The sequence below is a fragment of the Planococcus citri genome, chromosome 1 (assembly GCF_950023065.1).
Source record: "Planococcus citri chromosome 1, ihPlaCitr1.1, whole genome shotgun sequence".
Taxonomy (NCBI): Eukaryota; Metazoa; Arthropoda; class Insecta; order Hemiptera; family Pseudococcidae; genus Planococcus; species Planococcus citri.
Genome location: NC_088677.1, coordinates 49,272,860 through 49,295,181, shown reverse-complemented (window position 1 = coordinate 49,295,181; position 22,322 = coordinate 49,272,860). Strand labels below are relative to the sequence as shown.

Below are 22,322 nucleotides of genomic sequence, written 5' to 3'. Positions count from 1 at the left end.
TTGGTTTGGTTTATTGCCTTATTTTAAGAATTTTTAATTTTGATAAAAGCGAAGGAAAATTTTCGTTCTTTCGCACAAATTTACTCCTCACTTTTGATTAGGGTTGGGACAAACCGCGAAAAAATGATCCCAACTATCGAATCACGAATCACTGCTCGGAAAAAATGATTCACATCAGAAAATGTTCGAATTGTAGAAAACATTAAAATTAATTATATTAATTGTTTTATCTTTGTGGTGTTGTATTGCGAATTTTCCAAGATCGAAAGAAAAAAATCTTGAATTTTAAATTAATTGCAATATCATAAAATTTTACAAAAAATTGCCGAAGCTTCATCTACCTCTTGAATTTTACAAATACTTACCTCCTTCCCTCTCGTCAATTACGACCATTTTTTATTTTATTTGAATCCCATGTGCTCTGTAGAAATCCTCTAGAAAGCGTTAGAGTAACTTTGTAAAGTGACAATTTATTTAAAAAAAAAAAAAAAAAAAAACACTTTTCAACCGGTTACCTCGAATTTGCAAATTATTTGCCTTAGGTCTAATTGTTTCAGAATGTCGAATTATGATCTATTGGACTGAATATTTTTCCATTTTCAAAAATTCGTCTAACATCGACATTTATATGAAACCAACCTTGAAATGAATTATCAATCTATACTTGACGAATCTAAGATCAAATTGTTGATTTGTATGCCCTCAGAGAGAAAAGAAAGAGAAAAAGAAGGAAAAATAAATAAGTAAAAAGTGCGAACAACTGGCTCGTCATATTCATGACTATGCTGTTTTTTGACCACCAAATAAAGGCAATTCTTCAATCCAATGGCGATAAAATTAATTACATCTTTCGTCGGCAAAGGTCATTCTTCAAATAAATCTCGCAAAAAATCCTTTCTCTTTCTTTTAAAACGTTGCCGGCGTAAAAAAAAAAAGAAAGAATCTCGGAAATCTCTCTACTAAAAAAAAAAAGAAGAAGAAGAAGAGGAAGAAGAGGAAAAAATGTATAGGAAACACTGAGAAAACAGTCTTAGAAAAGCAAACGTTGCCGCCAAGTTTTGACTTGGCTTTAATAAATGACTACTTAGGCGAGTGTTCACTACGAAATAATTATGTCGAAAATTCCCCCATTTTCGCGGCAGATACCACACCGTCGTCGTCGTTCGTCGGTGTTATGATTAATTTGAATCACGTCCCAAACAGACCAACTTAACCGTTTAACGTCTATTTGATTTTGAATAGTCAGAAAAGCGCGTCCTGTGTAGACCAACACGCCAACATGCACCAATAAAGAGTCGCATTTTGTCATATCCCCGAGCCCCCGAACCCCGACTACATTCTTCTGACTCGCATAGTCAACTACTTATTATATTTCATTTGGCGAACAATGCTCGGTTATAGTCTAATTGTTTGCTTTTCTCTTAAAACACACCACGTATAAACGCGTTCGCCATAACTATGAAAAGGAAGTACACACAAAACCGAGAAGCTCATTATAGTTTTCCACTAAAAAAGCTGCGATACGACGCGAGAATCGCATCTCGTCTTCTCACTCGTGCGTTTGTGATTGCAATGACGACGACGATTTTGCTTGAAACCATAATTATATAGCCAGAGAGCCTTATCCCTCTTCGATTTGTTTTTCTCTTTTTTGGTGCGAAAATCCGAGTACCTATAGAAATTCTACTATCGTGAGATGTGAATCAAATATCACGTTCTAATTGGTGCCGCATAATCGTCAAATACAGTACTTGGCATATATCAAAGTACCTACCTTTTTATTTAACTTATATTTTAATAAGCCTGCATAAGTATTGAAATTTGAAGAGAAAAAATTGTCTTACTGGAGGTTAAACACGCTGGAGATGAAAATCATTCTATACAAAAATCGAAAAAACATCCAAGAATTCAATTTTTTCAAATTCAAATTTGGGCAAGTTGATTTTTAAATTTTCCGTCCAGTTTTAGAACAAAGGTACCTAGGTAGTTAGCAAAAATCAAAATGAAGTTTAGCACATTAAATTTGGGTTTATCGTCGACACGATTTTCAAAATTTTTCGTTGGCAAGTATGTTGAAATTCAAAACAAAATATTCTTCAGCCACTATTCGCAAAGACGGTTAATCCAAGTTTGCAATGACAGATTTTCCATTTTGGCTGTATTTATGATACTTTTTTTGAAACATAGAAAATCCGCAAAAATACGCTGAAGATCTTCACAACGATTCAAAATGAGGTCAAGATTAGGACACACGTCAAACTTCAGCTACCTACTTTAATTTCATCATCCAGATCCCATTCCTTGGCTGAGAGGCCAACTCGTCTCACATCCCCCCCCCCCGACCTCAATTTTTATTGTGTGTGTCTAATTTACATGTAACTTTTCATTCATTTTTCTCCAGTCTGGTGTGTTTCCTTATCTCGTAATCACCTTATTTTCATACGTACATGATTTTTTTGTAGAAGTTTAAAATTCAAAAATTCACCGAAAATTTTAAGATGGCTTGAAACCATGACCATCTGATTTAGTAGATCTGCATTTATAATGAGGTATAATATAGATTCCAAATTTCAGTTTTCTGTTTCAGTATGATAAAAGAATATTTTAAATCATGGATCAAAAATTTGGCACAAAATAAAAATAAAAACCACAATTTTTTTTGTTGAAAATTCTCTCCTTTTGAGGACCCATATCTATCCTTCCAGGAACACCTCCGGAGCCAAATTTTTTTCTGAGTAATTTTCAACTCAAAATGAAGGTAGCTGCCAAATTTGGTCAAAACCCTCCAAGATTTTTTATTTTGCGAAGCTCTATCGAACTGCATCACATAATCCAAGAAATGCAAATTCGCTCATCTATTCTCCTTTCTCCTTTTTCAAGCCAACCAACAACTCACCAGTGCCATTAGCAGTACCTAACATATTAGATCTGGTATTTTTTTTGCGTTGTAAAAATATGTACCTACAAATACATATATTTCGCTCCGAAATACAGGAATGACTCTTACGTTATGCAGAATGGTTTCCCTGATAATACATATTGTGTTCGAACATTTTCTCCGGTGTGTTTTTTCGTTTCCTTACAAGTCGATTTCGGACTCGATGAAAATATTTATGACGAGCATCCACGCGTACGTCGTCTTCGGATTCACAAGTCGCTAACTTCGATTTAGCAGTAATAATTTATTATTCGGAATCGTAGCTACGTTTTTTCCCTGTTTTTCTCTTTGGTGTGTTCGTCTTGTAACGAGATGCATCGAGGCAAACATACGCTGTACATTTTTTTTCTAATGAAACAACAACGGTACCATAACTATCTACATATCATCGTGATTTCCTACGTACGAGAATACATATTAACTCATGTTCAATGGCATGGCTAGATCGTGCTTTAAATTAGCTCGAGGGATTCATAACGTAGGTACTACATTGGAGTAATTCGCTGATTAATCCGGAGAATTTATAAGGGGGGATACCTTTACCTGCATGCGTAATCTGCGAAAAACATGATGATTCAAAAATCAAGACGCGATGATTTGCTTGCGTTGGTCCAAGTAGAAAATAGGTGGGTAGGCATAGTACATATTTTGGAGGAAAATGTATTTATTTGAATAAGACTCGTGGCACGAGTCTTTCCCGAAGATGGTTAATTTTTGCGTTTACAAAAACGCCGGTGTGTCGTTTCGTTTGCACACGCCGACGATATAGAAAGGGGGTTGAATACAGTCGTTGGCCAGAGAGGTGGATGGGTAGAGTCAGAGCCGCCATGGTATAAGTTAGAATGCTAAAATGCGGTGTAAAGTTTAACGAGAGAAAGTCCTTCGTGTAAGGATGCGACATGAGGAAAGACGACGACGATGAAAACAAAAGTAACAGAATGTGAATAATCCCTCGGAATATATAATGGCGACATATCCTTCACTTTGTATGCTAATTTGTCATCAGCGAGCTTACACCACTACGCCTCTCCAATGCTGGAATCTTATACCATTCGGACTAACAACTTTGCTCGCTTTACGGTCACATTACACATTCAGATGTATCAGCACATATAGCGAGAGTTTTGCCTTTAACAAGTTAGCTATGTAGCTGCTAGCTCGCCCGTCCATATATTAATTCTGGTACTTTGAAGGCGCGCACATTTTGAGTAACTGGATTAAAGGAGATGTTTGGTTTATAACGCCGAGATACCCATAGATATACATACAGAAAACAGATACAGGGATACCTGCCGTCGTGTTTATACGGTGTCCTTTTACCTCAAAATAGGGTTAAAGGTTGGTCAGGGGTTGAATGTTGATGAGCATGGTGATATTTAACGCGAATTATTCGTAGAGGTAACTACTTATTTACGTGCCCTTATACCCCTGCTGCCTTGTGCGAGATGAATGGATCCTGTGTATCCTAGTACATTCTAGCGGAACTGGTAACACAGCATCATTTTCATCTCCGGTGTATATGTTTAACCTTTCATTTAGCCTTTTTATTCATATTTTAATGCAGTGTGTGACCCGAGTACTTGACAAATTACCATAATTAAGATGTGATTTTTTAATTCTAGGTACAGATGATTGCCACCATGGACCAGTTTATTCGTTCGCACTTTGTCCGGTATTTGAAAAAGGCTTTTATTTAGCAGACCATCGATTGCGTATCGAATCACAAGCACCAAAATTGATGAAAGATGATCTGCTATAAACTTTGAAACTACGTAAATTCATTGCCGTTATTGGCTACTCAATGCCAAGATGCGCGATGATTATAGTTTCAATCCCTGGATAGTAAATACCGGATAATCGACTACATAAATTTCAGCTTCCTCCATCAATGCAGCTACATGGGAAGTAGGTGTGTGAAACTTGGATTTTTATAATTAAAGAATCATTAAAAATTTCAAAATGATTCGGCTACTTCAAACGTTGTTGTTTGGTGTATGATTTTACTTTTCAGTCCGAAGGCATTATATTGTGATAGCTGCTTCCATCCTGATAAGAAAGGTATCCCAACAGCCAGAAAAATTTTTAAACTGGACAAAGTTGAATCTAAAGAGCATACAAAAAGTATGTAGGTACAGGTAGGTACTTAGGTACATCTCCAGTCAAAATTTCAAGAGTAAAAGTGTACTTTTTGATTTTTGGTGAATTTCTTGAAAATCAAATTTGAATCAGAAATGAAAAAAAAATCAGAATTTTATCAAATTGATCTAGAGAACCAAAATTTGTTATACGCCCTATTTTCGACCTTTAAAATCGATTGGAAGTGGTTTCGAGCCGCTTTGAGAGTAGTTCTGGAGCCTCCACAAGATTTTACAAATTTTTAATTTACACAAAACCTTACCCAATGAGGATATACAGCAGAAATTTAATTCTAGCCTAATTTCTACATGGTGAGTCGGTTGGAAAAGAATTCAAGCCGTTATAAAATCTCCAGACATATTTTGAAAATCCCAGATTTAAAAAAAAAAAAAAACATATAAAATTGTCCGAATCAACCGTTACGTACAACACAACATTTTTCCACAATAAGTTTCTATCAGTTTAGAAAAAAATCCGAAATTCGGTTTATGATCTATACGAGTATTTTCGACACGTCCAAGTCGACTGGAAAGGGGTTTAAGCTGTTGCCTCCTAGCTGCTATTCTTTTTTAGCAATTTCAGTTCATCAAATAATGTTATAAAATCTGTGGAAATGAATTTCAGTAGCTGTATTGGTGGAGCCTAAAACCACGCATGTCAAAAATAGAACATACTTCAACTAAATTTTAGTTTTATAACTTTATTGGCTTAAATTTTGAGTAAATTTTAACATTCAGGAATCGTCTGTAGGCTTCAACACTACTCAAAGCGGTTTGAAACGCTTTTCATTCGATTTTGGAGGTAAAAAATAGGGTATTGCATTGCATTGCATTTTACTTTTCTAAATCAATTTGATCAAATTTATTCCCCCCCCCCTCATTTTTTGGTCCAAATTTGATTTTCAAAAATTTACCAAAAATCTAAAGCACCAGAAATTTTAGCTGGAGATGTATTTTTGCATGCTACCTATTTCAACTTGACTTTGCCATGTTCAAAATTTTTCTGGTTGTTAAGATTTTACCCTTGATGGAGAAATCTAAAATTCGATATGAGACTATAAAAAGAACTGGATTTTTGTCGAAAAAATATTGCTTAGGAAAGCCTGAATTCAAGACTTTTATTAGAGAAATCGAAAGTCCAAGCATCAAATTCTGAATTAGATAGGTAAGCAATGGCCATATGCATTTTGTTTAAAAGTAATAAAATTAAAGTCATCTCCTTATAAAATCTTATCTAACTATAGGCTGCCTATTCTTCATCAAATACCTAGGTAGGTACATATATTTTTTTTCTATGAAAAATTTGAATTTTTGTGCCGAAAAATCTTTTTATAAAAAATTAAATGTTTACTCTTTTTGAAAAACGTCTTTTTTCTCTTTGTTTCGCTGTTACTTATATTTTGTTCATTTTCAGGTTTTCTGTGCTGATATTTTTTTCCTGAATCACATGACTTGGTGTTCAAAGTATGAATTCTCACAATAAAAAAAAAAAAAAAAAATAGTTTCCAAAGTTATTCCATAAGCCGTTTGACTTTGAATGAGGATTTGAATGGTTTTTAAAGGGTAAATTTTTGGAAGTAAATTTTTTTTCAAAAAGTGATTTTAACCCTTGCCTTTAAGATAGCTCAAATCCGGGCACCAATTTATTCAAGAATCAAAATACCTATACGCGATACTTACCCATCAAAAAACGTGATATCATTTTTCTTCATTTTCACAGATTCAACTCTTGTTGTACTGACGAGCTCCTCCATATTCTTAAATTAGACATTTTCTTGAGGAATTCTTGGGCACATCCTATACGGGCATAAATAAATGATCAATTAGCTATACCCACGTGCAAAAAAAAAAAATGAGAAAAATACAGAAAACTAAAATCATCGTCAAAGTTCCATCACAGATCCAATCTACTTAATCCAAATCTCATTCTCGCAGTAACAACGCAAATACGAAAATAAAACTTGAAAATACACCAGGTTTCCACACTTTGACAAATATCGCCGTTTCTCTGGCTTCCATAATTTGTCCACCATTGTCGAAATCTCGTTTTACGTTTCAAGTATCCGAGAGAGAGACGCAATAGGCACTTGATAAAAGTAGACAAGGGCGCGGTATAATAGCTCAGTGCGACAGCTCAGCCTATCAAATCGCAAACAATGCTCCAACGTGAAGACAAAATTTCGCATTAATTTATCCAAATAATCGTCAAGATTCTTATACTATCAGCGTGATTTCACCATTTGATACGGCTCATACGGCCCGATCACTGGTAGTATATCCACCAAACGTCATAGAAAAAAAATCGTACCTACGAGTTGTAAGTACACGCAGAAAAACAAAGCAAAAAAAAGCAAAATGAAAAATGAAAATCATAATATAAAATCGATTCCTGTAGTTTGCATATCGAGGAGCTTTTCACAGCAACGAAAACTGTACACGTAGGCCTATATTACACTACGTATGGCGAAATGTGTATAAGTGCGAGTATATAACTATAAAACCATTTAAGGCCGAATACACCCTGCAGGCTACGACACGTATCGCCATTAACCCTTTTTGGTGTGTAGTACGAAAAAGGGATAGTGCAAAAACGTCATCTAGTGGTCAATTAAAACCTTACGTATAATATACGATTGTTCCAGTCAACTTATATGCCTCGCAGCTAAACAACGGTTCCATATTTGAATGTGAAAAGGAAGCCATTTCTAATGGCCCTATATACTCTGGTGTGCATAGTCATGAATTCCAAATCAACGACGAACGACGCAACGCACCGGTCCCTTTTAATAAGTCGTTAAATCAGGGGTAGCCTATTACTTTACGTAGGCCATGTACAAGTACAACACTGTAGATATCGAATGCCTACCTACTTAATTCAATAAATTTAAATAAATTGCCTATATAATGCGATTTTCCGAAACGGTAGCTCGAGCAGAAGAGAAGTTGGGAGTTTGTAAATTTTCTGTTGAAAGAAGTACATATAATTCCCAATTTTAGGTCGCTTGGTCAATTTTTTTCAGACCACATCATTTAAAAACACATTTTTTACTTATTTAATGAAGCTTTTCCCGATGCTGAAGGCAATTTCCAAGAAGAAATCAATTCTTAGAACTTCTTTTCAACCATAAGTAAAAGTACGCATTTCCACTTTAGAGAAGGACAATCCTTGTTTCACGCGATTCCCAGGCAGTCGAAAAATGGCATGCTATTATAGATTTGAATTTCTCAAAATGACCCCAGAATTCCTCACTTGCTTTTTTTTCGTCATTGTATTTTTACAGTCCAACCAAACTTCGACTTCGAAAATGATTCAGGCATCATACTGAAAAAGACACATGTCCATATACGAAACACCATTATATTCCGAGCATACAGTACCTAGTGAATTCGAAAAAGATAGATATTATAATAAAAGAAAACAGTAGCAGGTGTAACGGGCAACAAACGCTACAACAGATATTAATGAAATTTTACCCAATGATAGGGAGTAAGGTGCAGGGTAAGAGAATACGAAAGAAAAAGAAAGTCTGCCATCGGATTCGTCCCTTCTTTTTCATGCGCCACTTATAGCTCGCTTGTGTCGTATATATGATTCAAAAGTTATCTACAAACAGCCAATTATTTCGCATCGACAAGCTTTTATTTGAAAAACGGCGTCGATGTTGCAAGCGAGCTAAAAAAAAGAAAAGAAAAAAAACCGTTCATCGCAATTTACCTCGCGAATTCTCGAAACCTACATCATCGTATCAAATATTGCAATTAAACTGCTCGTCGAAGAAAAGAAAACCATTGGTAGGGTAAAATTTCAAAAATCCCAATAGGTATGGTACCTACCTCGAAAACATCTTTTTTTTATCGACTTTATATCTTGTATATATGTAGGTATAGCAAGGTAGTAGGTATACATAGCGACGAATCACAGTATGGAATTTTTCATTTCCTTTTTTTTTTTACCTTCAACGTGAAAAATCCTCGCCGTAGTGAAATTGTACACAGCTTACAAAAATTGTATGGACCGTATAAAAATTGTTTCACGAAAAATATTTTTAATAACGTTCATTTTTTTTATTTGTAAAAATGATGACAACATTGCAGACAACGATCTCTTTATTGAAAAATTCCACCTTTGTGACAAATATTTTACGCTTTATTTATACAAAAGAATTTTCTCGAAAAAAAAAGAAATACGACGTAGGTAAGGTATTTCTCTTCTCTCTCCGCGTTCCTAACTCAATATGCCAGTGAAAAGTATAACATAGAGAAAAAATTCCAAAATATTAGCGAGTTTTTATATAATGTAGCTACCTCTACAAGGTATACTTACGTAGATAACTTGGGAAAGTATGCGAATACGAAGTGATACTTGCAAAAAAATTATGTATTCTCGTGTAATGTCAAACAAATGATTCGTTGAGTTTTAGTTGTAGGTAGGCATATGATATAGGTAAGTATCTATCTTACTGATGAATAATGTCCGTCGCCCATATTTAAAAAATTACTTTTCAGGGGACATTAAAAAAAAATCAAAAATGATCCACCTTAATACCTTGCACGAAGTACGAGAGAACCACCATCAAAGCGCTGTACGTCGATTGAGACAACATTTACTTATCAACATAATCAACTCGAAGAGGTAACTTATCATAATCCGTTTTTATGAAAATTGTCTATTTCAAAAATTTAAGGGGTAGGTACCTAGCAATAGAACGAATTTGATGCTGTAAGCTAAATAAAATTTCAGAAGAAACATTAAGATTGAAAATAAGTAGGTACACTAAATACACTTTTTTTTTACTCATGTTGAGAAAGACCTTCGAATTGCGGTGATGATTAAAATGTGATGGGTAGGTAGAGGTACTGATGGAATATTTTTTCTGTCCTAACTACCTGATTGCTCATTTTGAAATTTCAATTTTTTTTTTAGAAAAATGTATAAGCTCTTACTTGACGTTGAAAAAGCCTTAGAAACCCTTCAAATATAGGGGTTTTCCAAAAATAAACTATGTACGTGTGAAATATTACTTTATGCTGACTTCCTATAATGGATTAAGAAGAGACTTACCCCGGCTAGATTGGTAAATAATATTACACAGAATAATACACGACACGCGGTGTTGGTAGAATTATGTATTCAATTACGATACATGTCGATTTAAACACAATTACACAATGAAACAATAATATAATAATTGCCTTCTTCGGCGAAACCGTTTAACACAATTAATACACTGATAAACTCAAATTAACCATATAAACTCAAATTGACATTACAAAGAAATAATAAGTTCAAATTAACCATTCACGCGAACGTGCCCAATAAACTCAAATTAACTGACCCGACACTACACAGTAGTACATGACGAATAACGGCCGCAGCGCCGATCACCGGACTCGACGTCCAGCTCGCGACGCTGTTCAGTGTTACCACCACAAGGGTGGTAATCTGTCCCTAATATCCCTTACAGGAACGGCATATATCCCTCTCACATATGCCCCTTCGTGTGTTTACTCGTGAGAGTAGCCACAGAGGAACATACGGATATTATGAGAGTTATATGACGCACCTGTAAGGTGATTGACCCGATGTAGGATCGGTCCCCTGCCCCCCGTGTGTTTCACTGTGTGAAAGTAGGAGCAGAGAAAATACACTTTTCACCCACGTACGTAAGTAACTGCACTCGTCTACCACCCCTGAACTCAGTGCACTGCACTGCCCACCAGCGATCCAAGAACCGAAGGCAAGCGCGAGCAGCTCACATGAGCCAGGTGTACCAGGTATGAGGAGTCCATCCTGACCGGAATCGGAGCAACGTATCTATGACGTCATATCTCATTGAAAATTTTCATCTGTGAGCTTCAGTATCCAGTATCCTATACATTTACCTATTTACCTGAAAGATTAATGATTTTACACCTGTTTCTACCTTTTTTACACCTGTAATTTGCAAACTTGTTCAATACAACATTTTCAAAGCTATTAACCTGTTCACAGATGTAAGAATTTTTTTATTGAACTATGTGTTTCCTTTACTGTAAGAAAAAGAATGAATTTTGGAATTATTCATTAAAAAAAAAAAATGATTGATGTGTGTTATCTTTTTGCTATCTTTTCATCAACAAGTCAATTATCAGGTGATTTATGAAAAAAAACCTGATGGGGATTACGATTACGAGGGAAACTGATTGATTTCTATTACGTAAAGAAATAATATAAATATGTATTATTTTAAGTTGTCATTTTTTGAAAAATACATCTTTAATTGAATCAAATTCTGTAATAATGAGCTTTTATTGTGATCAGTGTGGATGTGGGTACACACTTGAAAGAAATCTAAAAAGGCACATTGATTCTAAACATTCTGATTCGTCAATCAAGACTGTTAAACATCACGAAAGAATTTGTTGCTACAAGTGTTCATGTGAAGTACCATCTTTTCTTCAGTATATCTCGCATCTGAAACAGAAACATGATGAACTTATTGAGCCAGAAACTTTTAATTTCGAAAATGAAGATGGTAAGTGATGGTAATGAAATATACGAATGAAATGATACAAGTATATAAGAGTATAATCTTCAAATTGGTCAATCCTGTCCTGTAGATAAAATGATGATTGATCAATTTCATTCTTTTTGAACTGGAATATTGATCACTAATAACACTGATATTGATATCATCAACATCAAATCAAGTTTTTATAATTATCTACAGTCAATTTTCATATTCAAAAACTGAAATGGATACTTTAATTTTGCAGATTTTTTTAAATGGAAAGAAGAAAAGGAACAAGCAACCACGTCTAAATACGTAATTGAAACGTCACCAAAAACGTCAAAATATGGAGAAAAAGTGGTTCGATATATCTGTCATCGCTCATTCAAACCAAAAAGACAAGAGTCTACAAAGAAACCTAAATATAAAGGATCAAATAAGATCGGAGTTGCTTGTCCTGCCTTCATTTATGTGTCTACCTCGAAAACAGGCACAATTTTCGTGCAGTTTAATCCAGTTCACAAAGGACACGAATGTGAGGTTGGAAGGCTCACACTCACAGAAAATGAGAGGGCTTCTGTTGCAGGTGATTACCACTAATATAATATCAGTATTGTACAACACACAAATGGTCACTTTATCAATTATGAATCAATTCAATTTTAATGATTTCAAATAATAAAACAAAAATCTACATACTTTCTATTTGTAATTTTAATTTTTATTCAATCTTTTGGTTCTGTCCGCAGGAAAGTTAGCTATTGGTGTTCCAGCTAAAAGAATATTAGAGGATGTGAGAGACAATGCTCCAGATGCGGATCAGCTGAGGCGAATCGATCTAATAAATGCAAGTGATGTGTATAATATTTCGAGAGAGTACAACATCAAGCACCAAAGTAGAATGCACCCTGACGAAGCTGCCAGTGTTGAAATTTGGGTTCAGAAGATGAGATTATTGCAGGAGGATAATCCAGTTTTGTATTATAAGAATCAGCAGACTGCAACCGATGATTTAGAAGAAACAGATTTTGCATTGGTAATTATGACAACATTCCAACGAAAAATGTTCATAAAATTTGCTAAAAAAGCTATTCTAATTGACGGAACTCACGGAACTAACCCACATGGCTTCATCTTATATACCCTGGTAGTCCTGGATGAAAAGGACGAAGCAATGCCAGTCGCGTACTTACTCAGTAACAGAGAGCATGAAAAAATCTTTGAAATCTTCTATATTCATGTTCGAAATGCAGTGGAACGTTTTTCTGGTTTAGATGACATCAATGACGTGTTTAAAACTCAAATTTTCATGTCCGATGGCGCCGAGGCATTTTATAATGCGTGGTCAAAGATAATGTTTCCAGCTGAAAAAAAATTGTTGTGTCATTGGCATGTTAACAAAAACTGGACTACGAAAGCATCTCATGTTATCAAACCAACTGATAAGCGATCTATGGTTTTAAAAACGTTGCGTAGCATCATGAACGAGGTTGATGAGCAAAAATTTGGAACGGAGATGGTTAATTTTCTTGCTCAACTAAATGCCGATCCGGATACTGTTGAATTTGCCAAGTACTTGAACTCTAATTATGTACGAAATGCGAATAGTTGGGCCATGTGCTATCGTCTGCGTGTTCCCATACATACAAACATGCATCTCGAAAGCATGCATAAGACAATCAAATATCAATATTTGAACGGTACCCATGTTGCCAGAACAGATGATACCATCAACGCTTTGCTTCGTTTTACAAGAAACAAAAAATTTGAGCGATTATCCAAAAATCTTCGAGACGAACCTTCTAAAAAAATTAAATCCATCAGAGAAGGTCATGATAAATCGCAAGAATACCTGGAAAATGTAGTTCAAATGGAATCTGGTTCGTGGAAAGTCGGCGAATACGTTGTTGAACAACTGAAGCAGGAACCTCCGTGCTGTAGACACGTGTGTAAAATTTGTCGAATTTGTATTCATAATTACATCTGCTCGTGTCCACAAAATGTCTTCAAATTTACAATATGTAAACACATCCATGCATGTGCAAGAACTAATATGCCTCACGAAACCGAAAATTTTCACTTTGAAACAGAATTACAGATTCCATCAACATCAGAAATGATCATCGAGAGGGACACAGTCCTAGAAGCAAGGAGTTCCAGTTCCAGACAAGGCGAAATGCAAGCAAAGTTGGAGACTCTTATGGGCCTAATTCAAGGTGAAATCAGACTCTCTGAGGATGAAGAAAATGCCGTCATGAGGAATCTGGATAATGCGATAAATGTGTATCACGGAAAGAAAAAAATAAAACGTAAGCCAGTATCTCATTTGAAAATTATTGACAAGCAAACCTTTTTCCCGACACGTAAGAAAAAGAAAACAAAAACAGCCACTCAATCTATGCCTTTTGTATCTTCAATGGAATCGCAGAGTATTCGAGGTGCTTTAGCAGAAGGATCTGATGAAGTTATAAATGTTATTGATGGCCAGGATCACGCATATCTATAATGTAGGAATAAGCTTGTTTATCAGGAACAAATAAATTATCACAAAGTAATTTGATCTTTCTTAATGTTGTTATACAATTATTGACAAGGAAAATTTTTACTTCCCGTGGTTTAAATTTTAATAGAATACATCTCGTTCATTGAAGTTCGGAATGGAAAAGAATTATAAGTGGTTCGTGAAATCGTAATAAAAATAAGATAAAAATCAAAAATAAATGTAAATAAACATTGGCACAGAAAAAAATACTTGGAAAAGGTAGAAACTGAGAAAAAAATGACAGAGAAATAGAGTTATGACGTCATAGATACGTTGCTCCGATTCCGGTCAGGATGGACTCCTTACCAGGTATGTACAGTATACTTACGAGACAGTTTCCAAAAAGAAGACTTTTCCCTAATCTATTCGAAATTTTTCTGTTTCAGCGCAGTGGCTGGAGTACCCTTCCGGTCAAAATTGGAGATAAGACAAAAGCCAAGAGGAGCGAACCGTTATTCGAATCGCAGTGGATTCTGTTTCAGGTCAGCTGTACTGCACTGTGGCAGAAATGGGCGAAATTACATCAAAAAATTTAAGAGTTGATAAAAATGAAAACTGTCAAAAAATACGTCAAAAAACATTCAAAATACATAAAACAAACACTTTTTACAAATTAATAGTGGACTTCTTTTTTATCTTCTTTTACTGGCGCTTTATATAAAAACAATAACAAATGCTTAAAAATTAAAAATTGAGCACCTCTTTTGAAAAAATTTACAATTTTGGTCCACGTGTTTCGAAAAAATAAAAATTAAGAAAAAATAAAGATTGAAAATTAAACAAAAACAAACATAAACAACAAGATAGGAAAAATGAAAAAACGGTCACGTAACCGTAAACTAGTTACTACAGGGTACATGATATTTTACACAATTCTAACATCATTGAATGAATTACAAATCGGACAAATTACACTGTTTATATCAACATCACAAAAGAAAATCATCGATTGCACACGCAGGTGCGAGAAAACGACTAGCAAGACGTAATGAATCGTATACAATTTTTTATCTTTGAAGAGTCGATTGAAAATATTGGAACCGTCGGATGAAAATCGTAGATAACGTGATGGTACAACGACGAGATGGAAAATTAATTTCGTTGAGGCGGTACAGTCCCTCGCCTTTACTACGCTGAGTCGACTGGCTTTAACGTTGCCAGGAATCGTTACGACATTCGATGATTTGCTAAGTGAAGCGAAAACCCATAGCAATTAGTAACATGATATGGAAAATATCACGCCGATGTAGGCGTTGTAAAAATTTGGACAATTTTAAATTATTGAAACTACGTTAATTCACTCGATTTTGATAAAAAAAAAAAAATAAATAAATAAAAATGGTCAAAACTACGAAAATATTGGCGACTTCGAGTGAATTTTGAAAGTTTTACTGGTGAAATTTTGGCCCTAGGTCTAGAAACCTTTTTTGAATTTATCAGTACCTACTTTTTGTTGGGTAGGTACCTACAATTTTGAAGTTCTTTTTTACATTGCCAAAATTTATTTTTTTAATAAATTTCCCAGTGGGAAAAGTTGACTAAAAATTTCACCAGTTTTTGATATCGTGTAGGTAGGTAGCCTAAATACGACTCTTACGAGTAGGGATTTAATCTTCCTCGTTTTTCGAATCGTCGAAATTGTCTTTCATCGGAGATTTGAGCTCAGCTACGCTAGGCTCGTCTTCCATTCGCGATTCGTCTGTCGCTGATGACAGTGTGGATTGTACCGATGTATTCGGCGATTGAAACGTTGTATTGGCTGGCGTAGTAGCCACCGATGATGCGAATGAGGTTTGAGGTTGCGTCGGTGTATTCGGCGCTGTGCTGGTGTCCATGTGTTCGATTCCAAGCGATCGTGGATTCGGGTTGGGTGCGAAGCTGAGGTAATTCGGTGCGGTGGATCGCGGTGACCCTTGGACAATCGGTTGAGTTGACGCAGGTAGCGCCGGTGAAGCCGGAGCTGACGGTGTAGCTTGAGCTTGAGATGCTGGCGGTGTTGCCAGACTATCGATCGATTGAAATATCTCATTCGCACTTTGACCCGAAGTAGGGGCATTTTGCGTAGTATTACGCGTTGGAGAGAATATGCGAGAGTTTACTGTGATAGTAGCCGTGCCTCCGGGTATTTTCACTGTTTGTTGTCCGAGAGCAGGTATGCTCTGTGAAGTTTGTTGATTAATACCAGCTCCAGCGGATGCTGCGTTGTCGGCAGGTGGCGTAGGAGCGGGTTGGCTCGATGGTCCAGCAACGGCGTTTGGTTGCTGGTTTTGCTGAGTATTATTATTCGCAGCGAGTTGCTGCTGTACTGAGGCGTTGAGTTCACGATCGCTATCATCGTTTCCCGCATTGGACGCATTGTCGTCGTCATTTCCTTCGTAGTTGTCATTATCATCGTTGGCACGTTCGGTGACGTCTAATGGAATCATGATAAATTCGTTGCGTACGGTTATGACGAAGTCAGTGAAGTCTGCTAGTCGGTACATTGGACCGAATTGATCAATCTCAGGTTCTAGACCTGCGAAGAAATCGAGTGGTGCCATCATTTGGATGGTACCGCTGAACGTTCTAGTCCAAGTGCTGCGGAGAACTCGTTCGTAGTCTTGTAAGACTTGTTGGGGTTGTTCGCGGTAGCGAATCAATGGCATTACGTAGATTTCCTCAACTTGTCTACGTTGCAATAGGCGAAGTAGCGCAATAAATTGTTGTTCGAAATTGAACGCTGCTGTTCCATGGAATGCGTCCCAATTTCCAATCGATATCATGAGCCGCCGTGGGATCTGTGGTAATGAAGTCAAGTAATTGATAAGGTCTTGGAGCGTAAGGTCTCTGCGATATAGCGAGGGGTGGAGGAGGTCGCGCATTTCGGGTTTACGTTGCAAAATGTATTGTACCATGCCAAATACAAATCCATCACCGAGCATTAAAATATCTTGCGCAGCTAGCGCAGTTTGAACCGTACTGTCGCGGTTGTGGATTCCGAGTAACGTATACCGCAGTGGGTATTGGTTTAGTGGGAAAAACGGACGTAAATAGTCCGTATTGATATTGTATCGCGTTCTAAAGCGATTATGATTGCGTCGTGTTTGAGCTAGCGGGTCACGACGCTGACGCGGTGCAGCGGGTCGTGCGGGGGTACTTTCCACTGTACGCCGTTGACGAGGGGGTGCAGCTGCGTTGGGTACAATTACGCGTCCTTGCGCGTCATATTGCTGTCTATGTTGTTCCAATACTGGTTCGTTCGGATTGGCTTGCGGAGGTACCGCATTGTCGAGACGCTGAGCCTGTTGATTTTGGAGCGCACGTCGTTGACGTGGTGTATTTGAAGCAGGTGCCACGGGCGCCGGTGGCGGCATGTTGTGACGTGCTGGAGCTTGGCCGCGAGGCATGCGTACATTAGCGGCTCCAGGAGCGGCGAATTGGGGTTGATAATTCGCTGGTTGTTGTTGCGGCGCTGCGGCTGCTGTACCTGGCATCGGAGACGTATTGCGTTGTTGCATTGATCCTAATTGCGGTCTATACGCGCGGTTAGTATGAGCGGCGTCGTCTTGTTGGGCTGGGGCTGCGGCTGTGGCAGCATAAGAGTGTGATGATGAGGCGCCCATGTTCACGTCCGATGACATGTCGCCGGCTACCGGAAAAAAATTCACTAGCGAACCGCTAGCTGGTTGATTAGGTAAAGTGCCCGAAGTAGAGCGATTGTCGACGTATGATTGACGTGTTCCGGATCGAGCGGGGGACGACGTGCGGCTGCTGTGGCGGCTGCTTTGTTGCGAGTGTACGCTGTTTGGCGGCGATCTGCCCGTAACAGAACCGGAACGAAGGTTGCGGACTTGCGAATCGAGGTTCGCTGCTTGATTGATGGCGCTTTGATACGATTGCGTCATCTGCATAAGTTGGCTGCGTAAATCGGCGGTTGTGCGTTCGTACGCATCTATCTGCGCTTGCAATTCCGCCGCGCGCTCGTTGCTGGCTGTAAATTGGTCGTGCCAATAGGTAGCCTCGTCGTTTACCGCATTGTCAGCGATTGCGCGTAGATCCATAGCACGTAGCATGGTCATCATTGGAAAGATCTGCGATCTCTGTAACCGAATACGACACTGGGGATGCGGGCATGCGGTCGTCGGAGTGGTACTGCCCGGGACCGGAGCGGAGTCCGCGGCGAACATACGGTCCACACAGGTCGTGTGGTACAGATGGCGACACGCAGATGCAGACATTGCGTCCGAGAACGAAGCGATATCCCTGTTAATCGAAGGGAGGTACATGGGCTCGCCGCAGAATTGGCAGAGCAACGTTGGGTGCACCGACATCTGTGAAAATAGGCAAGCAAAAAATACGACACGAATGAATTTCGAGAATTTTACACTTTGGAAAAAAAATGCGTGGTCGAATACGAAATGAAAATAAGCGTCGTAAGCTAAAGTAAAATAAAGTTAAAAACTCACCTTATCGTAGGACTCTAAACTACCGGGATTTAGTTGGTTGAGGTGGAGTGAAAAATAAATCCACTGTTGTACCCTCTGGTGGGCGGTGAAATACTCAAATTGCCAAATTTTGGCCACTTACGGAGTATGATGAAACACTCGAACACAATCGAGCACCAGAAAATAAAATTAGCCCAAAAGGCACTGAAAATTACCCGATTCGGGACGCACAGGACGCCAACACGCGGTCGTGTTGGTAACACGTGAGCGAAATTTTCAAACACCCGAAAAAGTAACAAATTTCTGAATTTTAATCGCGTAAAATGGACAAACGGATAGCTTTAGCCACTGTAAGCGCAATTAGACACGAAAAAGTTAAAGAAAAGCTCGAAAAAGCACGAAAAGCCGCACAAAATTGCAAACTTGCGAGGAAGAGAACATACACAGACGACGAACACATACATAATGGTTCGGCCGAGCGGCGTACGCCTCGATGCAACCGGCTAGAGCTGCTTATCGAGTTCCCCTCTCTACCGCAGTTGCCTGTGGCGAGTGTCGTGTACGTGCCGTTGACGTAAAGTAAAATGGCGACGATCGGTTCGTCTCATGTTACATACGTACGTGTGTCGTTGTGTGAGTATAATGCGATGGTGAATTTCTAGGAATTTTGCTATCAAGCCGTTGTGAGCTTGCAAATGTTTGCTTCGTTGGCTTGTTTCGATCAGAGTTGTAGGCTTTGTTGCCTAATATCGCTGACAGTTTTGCGAGTGTAGTAGTGTGTATGTGTGAGAGTGGCGAACGATCTCGTTGAATGTTATGTGTATTATATTTGCTGCGAAATATATCTTATTGTCTGATTTTTATCATGTAGATAATTCTGGGTATTTTTAGCTCGATCGATTCGAGAGAGGTTGGTGTGTTGTTGGCTTAGTTGCCAGATTTCAGGTTTGTCAGACTTTGTCAAAACTGTGTTCGAAGTCAAACACGTCGAGGTGTGACGTATTGTCAAAAAGGTGAATTTTGCTTTGAAAATAGTATTATTTTGGTAAAGGGGGTATGTTGAAAGTATTTGAATTTGGGATATTCGAGTTCGAAATTACACACGTACGTGTTTTCAGTCATGTATTTTTTTACAGAATAAATTACCCAAGATGGATCGAGAGTGATTTTTCGCATTTGAAATGTGTTTAAAAATGCCTCGTAGGTAAAAGTAGATGAGTGTGGGTTGGGAATTTAAAAATTCAGCTGTATAAAAATTGTGTACTTACCTTGAAGTTTGATACTTACGTTAGTATGATTGAGTCTTGATGCGAGTACGTAACTCGGTTTTTCAAGTAGGTACCTGGGTAAAGGAGTCAGGTTTTGAATTTCCAGTTTCGGCTGGTATGCTCGCTTTTTCGAAATACGTACTCGTAAATAAATTTAGACAAGTAGCCAAATTTGGAGTATTTTATTAGTAATAAATTTACAACGATGTGTATTGCTAGTCGGTACTTGATATTTTGAGTAAAACTAGGTGGTTAAAATAAATCATCGTAAATTTAGCTTGATTTCTAATTAATTTACCGAGGATGGTAGAATTCGAGTAATTTCAGCAACGTAGCTGAGGTATAACAAACGTGTATTTCGTCAATTTGGAGACGTTTATAGGTATGTCAATACTTCGCGGAATTTACTTATGGAGGTCTTGAAGGATCGTCGACGTTGTCCGTTAAGGGTTACCTGTAGACGTACTCCCGCGTATGCATAGCTGGTAGATACATGGACGGTAAAAGGATCGTCTTCATCAATGTCAACGTTGCTGAGGTGTAAAATTTGCAGGATCTCCGCTTTTTGCTGGATTGTGATTGGGTCAGTGCGTTCATATTCGTACACTCGGCGCGTAAGTTGTAGTTGGTTTTCCGTGAACCTTGGGAAGAACGTGAAGTTGAAGTCTGGGTGTCTTGATGCGATCACTGCATTCATTGTGAAAATTGTATTTCACGTTGGTCAAGTTTGCGAAAAATGTCGTCTGTATTTTCGTTACGTCACGAACACTGTACTTTTCACTTCTTTCTCGTGAGTAAAAATCGAATCGGTTTCGAAATCGAGCACGGAGGCGCGAGTTAGTCAATGTTTGGTTTACGCAACGAAGCAATTCTTCTATTTATCAACACGACATTGTGTTCAGAAATTTTTGCTGTGTGTTCGACGTTGAATTTTGTCTTTTGGGAAATGAAATTGAAACTTCTCGGTTTTGGTGGGTTTGGGTATTCGAAATGTTTTCGATCTGTCTTACCACAGTGGGTGATAGTTAATTTAACCCCCGAAATAGGTAGGGTTTGTTTTTCATTTCTTTTTCCATTTCTTTGCACTTTTCGTCAAATTTTTCTTTTTCTTTTTTACGCTGCGCCATGTCAGCTTTCAAACGCAAATAGGATTCGCTTGTTTTGCCTTTCTGTTTCTCCCTGAGTTCGAGGTTTCTTTTTTCAATGTCGCGTATACACGCATTGTAGCGTGGTTTGACTTTTTTAGCCACTTCAGCATATTGGTTCAAAAACTGTTTTCTTTTACGAATTCGAGTTGGTTCCGAAAGTGCATCGTCGATCTCTGTAGGGTCGACTTTGAGTTTTTGTAGTAGTTCAATTAGGTCTTTTTGTTCAGGTTCAGTGTCTGATTTGAATTTCACTTTTTTCTTTTTTCGTGATGTTTTAGCTGACTCGTTGTCAGTGTCAGACGATGCGTCATATTGTTTGACGTGAAACAAATTTAAATTTTTTAATTCTTCAACCATAGAGTCGGTATTTATATCGTCCTTTGTAGGTTTCTTTTCCACAGTGGGAATTTCTTTTTGGTTGGGTTTGGGGGTTTGTTTACTTGCCCCAGTGTCCAATTTTGGTATTTTTGTAATTTCAGTGTCAAAAATAGACTCGTAGCCTTGATCGATTGGATCATCGAAATGAATACTTTGAGTATTAAAATTCGTAAATTGTGGTTTCCAGCCAGTTTTAGCCTGTCTTTCAGCTAGTCGAGCTGAAATACGGACTTTGTCCTGTTTGGGGGTGGGAACGGGGTGCCCTGCCCCTGTCGGTTGTGCTCTAGATGTACTAGGAGGAGGGTTATTAGTATTAGTGATCAAGCTTGTAGCTTGTGCAGTATTTTTGATTCTGTCTGCGACAGATGGTTTTTTCTTTTTAGGTGTAAGTGTGGGTGTAGGCTTGAGTTCAGCCTTTTTCCGTTTTTTATATTTCTTTTTGCGTTTGATACGAGCTTTTTGTTTTTGTGTCTTCTCCTCAGATGAGAGATTTGTTGAGCTCATAATCGACTCATAAAGTTGTGTGTCAAATTTTTTCAAATTTCGCAAATTTAGGCGCTGTTCTCGCGCTACGTCAATTACCTTTTTAATAATCATTCGTGAGCCTTTGTCATATACTGCTTTGTCAGCGTCAGTGGCTAATGGTATGCCTTGTATACGTCTTACGCGCGAATCGCTATCTTCAGTCGAGGTAGACGAATAGGTTTTTGTCAAGTGATTGTTTAGAAAATTTTTTATTTTCGAAATCATGTCTGCTTGATCGATGTACGAGTGTAAACAAGGGTCTTTCCTCATTCTGTCTATTTCGTCTTGTGTCATGAAAAGCGTGAGTTGTCTCACGTTTGCTACTCGATTTACGTTCGAGTTGTCAATTGGTTCTATTAAATAGCAATTTTTTCCAGATCGTTGTAAGATCATGTAAGGTCCAGATTTCTTTGGGTAAAATTTTTCACCTGTTAACCTGTCACTGTTGGACAGTTTGTGATTTGTGAGTAATA

The 22,322-nt window shown here is 37.7% G+C and overlaps 1 long non-coding RNA gene across 1 annotated transcript in view; it reads right to left on the bottom strand.

Moving 5' to 3' along the window:
- Positions 1 to 22,322, bottom strand: part of LOC135842264 (uncharacterized) — an 84,053-nt gene that overhangs the window by 11,435 nt on the left and 50,296 nt on the right. The window contains exon 3 of the long non-coding RNA XR_010558100.1: positions 6,754 to 6,870. This is a non-coding gene — a long non-coding RNA (uncharacterized LOC135842264). The remainder of the gene's footprint in view (positions 1 to 6,753; positions 6,871 to 22,322) is intronic.